Here is a 6688-nt window from a genome sequence, read left to right on the forward strand (position 1 = left end):
CTCTGTCATAAAAATAAATAAAATCTTTAAAAAAATAAAATAAAATAGAATCTCTGGTAACGCAGTTTGTTCTCTTTGCTTTTCTACGCCATTCCTCCTTCTCCACAAGGAGTTTTGCACTTTTGTTTGTCTGTAACTTTGCATAAGATTCTTGGTCCACCGTGTCTTAGGAGATGAGAAGATGATGGTGCTTCCTCTTGTTTCTTCCCCCGCTGTCCTACTTTTAGGCACTAATGTTTCCTTTCTCGGTGATTTCCTGGGTTCTGTTCCATGGTTTTAGACTTCCGTTTTGATTTGTCATATTTGAATGACATTCCTGGGTCCCCAGCCAGGACAGATGAGGTGCTCTGCAAACACACTCTTCTCTGTCTCATCCTGACACGTCTTCTTGGATACATCAGTTTTTCTTTGTCTCTTTTTTATGGTAAACTCTACACCCAACACGGGGCTCAAACTCACGACCCCGAGGTCCAGAGTCTCGTGCCCCACCGACCAAGCCAGCCAGGCACCCCGATACGTCGACTCCAACATCACCAAGACAACTGTCATTGACGTTGTTGACCTCTCTCTGTCCCTCCAACCCCCACTCTCGTGTCAGCCTCTGTTCCAAACTTAACAGCAGTCAGGACACCCCAGTCCTCTGCCAGTCGTGCATGAGTGGCTGGAGCTGATCTTCAGTATGAGTTTCCTACAGACGGACTCCGTGGGGACCCACAACATTCGCTGAGCTCCAAATGGCCCCTGGGGTGCCGTGATACTTGAAGGAGCATTCAGCTGCATGTAAATCCGGCGTCCCACTATCTTGTCTCTGTTAGATCTCGCAGGCAGACTCTCCTGTCTTATGATACCTTAACATTGCTGCTGTCCTGGTCCCTTTAGACTAAAGACCGGGCAAGAGTCAGGTGCTGGAGTCTGAATATTTGTACACGACTCCTTCTGCCCTCGTAGGATCCGAGACACAGAGATGTTATCACGTTCAAGGTAAGCCCCTTGCTGACAGGAAGTATGAGACCTCTAGTGGCTGAACAGTCTTGCTGTCGATACCCTCTTGCATTGTTTCTGTGACCCCTCTCCCCATATGGCTTTTATACCAATTGTAGCTACTTTGGACAAACATTGTACATTATTTTTGAGTCTGTGTTTTCTGAATTCTAGTTTGGCCAAGCATGGTGTTTGTGGGGACCTTTTCTTTTTAAGATTTTATTTATTTATTTGACACACAGAGAGAGAGAGAGCACAAGTAGACAGAGAGGCAGGCAGAGAGAGAGGAGGAAGCAGGCTCCCTGCTGAGCAGAGAGCCCGATACGGGACTCGATCCCAGGACCCTGGGACCATGACCTGAGCCAAAGGCAGAGGCTTAACCCACTGAGCCAAGCCGGCGCCCCTGTGGGAACCTTTAAATCACCTCTCCTAGGAGATCAGTAGGGAGAGCACGAATATTGCTTTCTCATGCTGACAAGCTCAATGCAACATTCTGTTGAGTCATCCCAGCAGCTGCCGCTCCCTGAGACCTACACTCCAGGTGCCATGTACAGGGGTTACCCCTCCCACCAACAAGGTAGCCCCAGAGATACCGGTCTGAGTAAGAGACCTCCTAAGGCTGAAGGTGTATCTCCGCCTTCAGACAGGGAATTCTTAGAGGACCTGAGTGATGTCTCCCCCTTCAGACCTAAAAACTTCTGAAGGTAGAAGCTACGTCTTCTCTCCCTGTCCTATATACACATACAAATTTATAATATATTCTGAGTCCTGGGAAGAAAGTAAGGTAGGAAAGAGGGAAGAAAAGTCTTGGAGGCTACTAGTTTCCTTAGGGCAGACTTCTCTGTGCAAGTGATATTTAAGCAGAGAACTCAATAATACGAGAAATATGAGGGGCAGGCCGTGTGGGGAAGAGCATGCTGTGTAGAGGGAACAGCATGTGCAAAGGCCCTGGGGCCAGAGGCATGACTGTTTAATGAATGGCAAGGGGGCCCATCAGTTTGGCTGGAGTGGAAAGGGCAAGGGGCAGATGAGGTCTGAGAGGTGAGTCATCGTGGCCCATGACACTGGTTTTGGCTTTACTATAAGTGGAGTGGGAGCCACTGTAGGATTTTGAGCAGAACAGAGACCTAATCTGACTTACTTTTGAAAGCATCACTCTGAAGCTCGGTAAAGAATGGACTGTAGGAAGACAGGAAGCAGAAAAAGGGTCAGACTCACGCGAACGAGTTTCTTGCCTTTGACAGTGAGAGGCATTCAACAGCTGAGGCTCAGAGGATGCCTAAGAGCCTCCAACAGCAACTTTGCAGGTGACTTTGGAAGTCACGTTCTGGCTCAGCTCTGCTTCACGCAGAGAAGGGGATGGAATAACCACTAGGTGGAAGCATTGCTCCGTTGAAATATCAGCACGGGACTAAGAGTGGGGACCTCTCTGCCCTAAAGAGAAGGGAGCCCACCTGCCCTCTGCAACTGGGCTCCTTGGGGTCCTTCCCTGATGGGGATGACGGCAATCAGTGCGGTGACTGTTCCAGGGGATTCTGGAACAAGAAACACCTTTCATATCGGTTGACTCCTATGTCTGTCACCGCAAATTCTGTGAGAGCATCCTACTGGAACCCAGTAGCCCATTTTACAGGTGGGAACAGGGACCAAGGAGGGGACTGAGGCTCTGGCCCCAAATCCTTCAATGGCAGAGCCCAGGACCTCCTCTCTTATCTTTCTGCTCCTCCTGAACCTGGAACAGTGGTGGGAAGAGCAGCAAAGTGGGAAAGGGAGGTGGAGGTTGCCTTTGCAGAGCAGGGAGGAGAGGTGGAGGTTGCCTTGGCCTGTGCCGGTGCAGGGGTCCAAGAGGATGAGGAGCGGAGCATACGTGGAATGTGCATACAGCCCGGAGAGTTGACAGGAACATACATCCTTGGGGACTCTTTCTGGGGGCTACCAAAACCCCATTGTATCAGCTGGTAGAAGGGTATCTAAAGTCAACTCAAATAAAATAAAAACCAGATCCAAAGTGATGGCAGAGGGGCGTCTGGGTGGCTCAGTCATTAAGCTTCTGCTTTCAGCTCAGGTCATGATCCCAGGGTCCTGGGATCGAGCCCCGCATTGGGCTCCCTGCTTGGCAGAAAGCCTGCTTCTCCCTCTCCTTCTGCCCCTGCTTGTGTTCCCTTGCTCACTGTGTCCTTCTCTGTCAAATAAAAAAATATATACTTTTTTAAAAAGGGAGAGGAAAAGGGGTTGTCTTTATAAACACTCAGTGAATGGCATTATTCTTATTCATTATCACTCAAAAAAAGAGAGAGTGACTCCCCATATGTGTCTCCCCACAGACCAAGTCAAGCTCCTGTATAGAACACACCAAGTATCTCTCCTTTAGCCCAGATCTTAAGATCTAAAAGATCTATTTTTTTTTTATTCCATTTATTTGTTTTTAAGGAAACTCTACACCCAATACGGGACTTGAACTCACAACCCCAAGATCAAATCACATGCTCCACCGACTGAGCCATCAAGACGCCCCTAAAAGAAGACCTTAAGTAACTATTAGATTATTCTCTCTGTCCCCCACCAGACTGTTAGTGCCAAGAACAGGAACTGGCTTCTTTGGGTTGCAAATGGTATCTTCAGCTCCCAGCAGTGGAGCGAGACACACAGAAGGTGCTCCGGAAACATGAAACACAAATGAATGGACGCGTGCAGGAATGAATCAGCACACGCATGAATGTCTTGCCCTAATCCTGTGGCCTCCACTGGGTCTGTCCTGCCCCGGAGCTCTGCACAGCCCACAGAGGGAAGCGGTCTTTTGCTGTTTCAGGGGCAACTGCATCCCAGGGACCCGGAACTGAAGTAGATGGGCAGACAGAACAGAATGGGAGGTGACCCGGGGAAGCCAGTCACAGCCCCACTGAGGTTCCCCCCAGCTCCTTCCCGGGCTGCATGTCCTGCCCGGGCTGCAGGATGGAGAAGCCAGAAGAGCCCCGCTCATAAATTACATTTCAGGCAGTCTGCTGGGAAGATTAGCATCACACTGGTCTGGAGCCAGGGTTGTCCAGCGTCTCCCTACAGGAAAATCAGTTTGGGATAAACAGACTCAGCAGTGAAAGGGAAGGAGGGAAGGAGGGAATAGGAAGAGGGAGGGATGGGATGGGGGGAGGGAGAGAAGGGAGAGGGAAGAAAGGGAGAGAGAAAAAGACAGAGAGATAAAAGACAACCAGAGAGACGAAGACCAGGAATCAGAGAGAAGGACCAGGAGACAGAGACGTAGACAGAGAGACGGCTGAGAGCTACCTGTAAGAGGCACATCATGGGACACAGCCCGACTGCCTCTCCCATCTATGTTCTGGATCCTAGGTGTGAGGCATACGCAAAAGTCTTTCTCTAGAGGATGAGACTGATGGCCTTAATGGTCCTGAGTCCCAAGGAGGGGAAGATCCCTGTTTGTATTTGTTGCTACATGCATCCCGTGTCTCACCTTCGAGACCCCTCACCGTTTCCCCTCCATACGGTAGTGCCTCATACAGAATGAACTCTTGCCTCCAGAAAGATATGCTGAAATTCAATTTCAAGCCGTTACGTTGTGGAGGGGAAAAGTCTGTAGGACTGGGGATTCGGGACACCTGGCTTTTGACCCCTGTCCGCTAGGAACTCACTGTGTGGCCTTGGGGAAGCCATATGGCACCTCCGGGCCTTGTTTTCCAGGCAAAAGAGGGCACCGAAATGGTGGGTCCCAAAAGAGTCTTCCTAAGACTCCATAACAGCCTGCACACTATTTTGCGAGCGAGCACTGGACCAGGAGTCCGGCATGCCCCGCCTCCGGCAGACTGAGCTCACACCTCACCTGGTTGGTTCATTCAGTGCCAGCAACTCTGGTTAAAATACAAGCCCATCTTCCACCTGCAATAGCATCTGAGCCACCCCGTGGCTCAGGCTTTGTGATGGGGCCCATTATACAGAGACAAACTGTGGCCAGACCCAAGATGACTCAGCTCAGAAGCAGCAGAGCCGGAGTCACACGGATGTGAGTGTACCCAACTCCGCAGCCGGGCTCACACGCACCGTGGAGGGCCTGAACCCAGAGAGGAAAACCTCAGAGGAGGCACAGAGAAGAAAACGGTCACGCGTGCCCCGAGGCCTCACCGGCTCATCTGTTTTTAGGTACGGGAGATTCCAGGGCCCGTTTCCTTCCTAACCTCTATTATGAAGAAAGATTTCTTGGACAGACAGGGAAACCAAGGCTCAGAGGGGCTTCCACAGCAAGGCTGGCCTGATAGGATACAGGATACAGAACACAGGACAATATCTGGGACACATTCATGCTAAAAATTAAAAAATACTATGTATTGTTAATCTGAAATTCAAACTGGACTGGTGGTCCTGCATTTCAATTTGCGGAACCTGGCTGCCCTATATGGAACATGCCCCTGTCCCCACTCCCCAACACCCCTTAGGGCTAGAATGACTGGGGGAACCCAGCCTCTGTGTCTCTCCCTTTCCAGCACGAGCCACGCTCACCCACAGCCCTGGGTCCTGCCATGAGCAAACACTGAACAAACACGGGGGAAACAATTCTGTTCCACGATGCGGTACGGCCCCTGCCGTCGCTAACTGCCCCCAGCAATCTGGGGTTGCCCAGGGAGGGAGGCTTTAAAAGCACCCCCCCCAACCAAGACCTTGCACACTTTTGGCCTCTTCAGAATCTGTCAATTCCCAAATCGCTCTCTGGGCCTCAGTTTCCACATCTGTGAAATGGGAGCCCGTTCCTCTTTCCCAGTGGCCCTGGCCCACAGGACTGCTGCTACAGAAGTCTCATCCCTCCCCCTCACTGTGTGCCTCCAGGGGCCCAGGCTCTGCTAAAGGCTTTGGGCCCCTCCTTCCAGGGTACGGGCTGCTTCCGCCCCACATGCTGTGGGACAGCACAGAGCAGGTGGGCTCTGCTGGCCCCCTGTCCCAGCCCCATGCATGCCCAGCTGTGCATGTCCTATGGCCCCAGCCCCCAGGATAGTGCGCAGCACACCGGAGACCCCTCTCATGCTAGGTAAACAGAGTCCCGCGCCGAGACCCATGGGAAGCCGACTGTGTGGATCGTCTGGTCTAATCCCTGCTACCACCGTACACCCCCCTGAGTGCCCTCTTCACCCAGTGGCCCTAGATTTACCTGCCGTGTGTTATCTGCCCGGTCGGCCCCGTCACATGAGCTCTGCCCATCCCGTCTGCTGCATTCGCTGCTGGATCCCAGGCTGGCCAGCCGGGCCAGGCTCAGAGGAGCTGGGCAGGATGAATGAGCAACACTATATATGGTGAGCCTTCCCGGCCTGTTAGAGAGGAGGACACCTGTGGCTTGGAGAGAGGAGGGAAGTGGCCCAAGACACAGATGAAGTGTGTTTTGAGCCTAGGCAGCCTGCCTCCGGAACCTGCCCTATTACCTTCCACCCTACTGAGTGAGCAAAAAAAAAAAAAAAAAACAATCACAGGTAAGAATGAATAAACACACAAACGTGTTTGCCGCCCTCCTCCCCTTACCCCATTCCCACAGGGCCCTGTGGTTCCCTAACAGTGGGTGGCAAAGCAACCCCTCCAAATCTGGAAGCAATCACTCAACCTAAGATCTTGACACTTGACCCTGAAACGTCATCTCATGGGATCTCGCTCAGAGACGGGGAACCACTGCCCCAAGACACACAGCACCTTGGGAGGAGACAGGTGCACAACCCCC

This window comes from Neovison vison, chromosome 2, assembly GCF_020171115.1.
Source record: "Neovison vison isolate M4711 chromosome 2, ASM_NN_V1, whole genome shotgun sequence".
Classification (NCBI taxonomy): Eukaryota; Metazoa; Chordata; class Mammalia; order Carnivora; family Mustelidae; genus Neogale; species Neogale vison.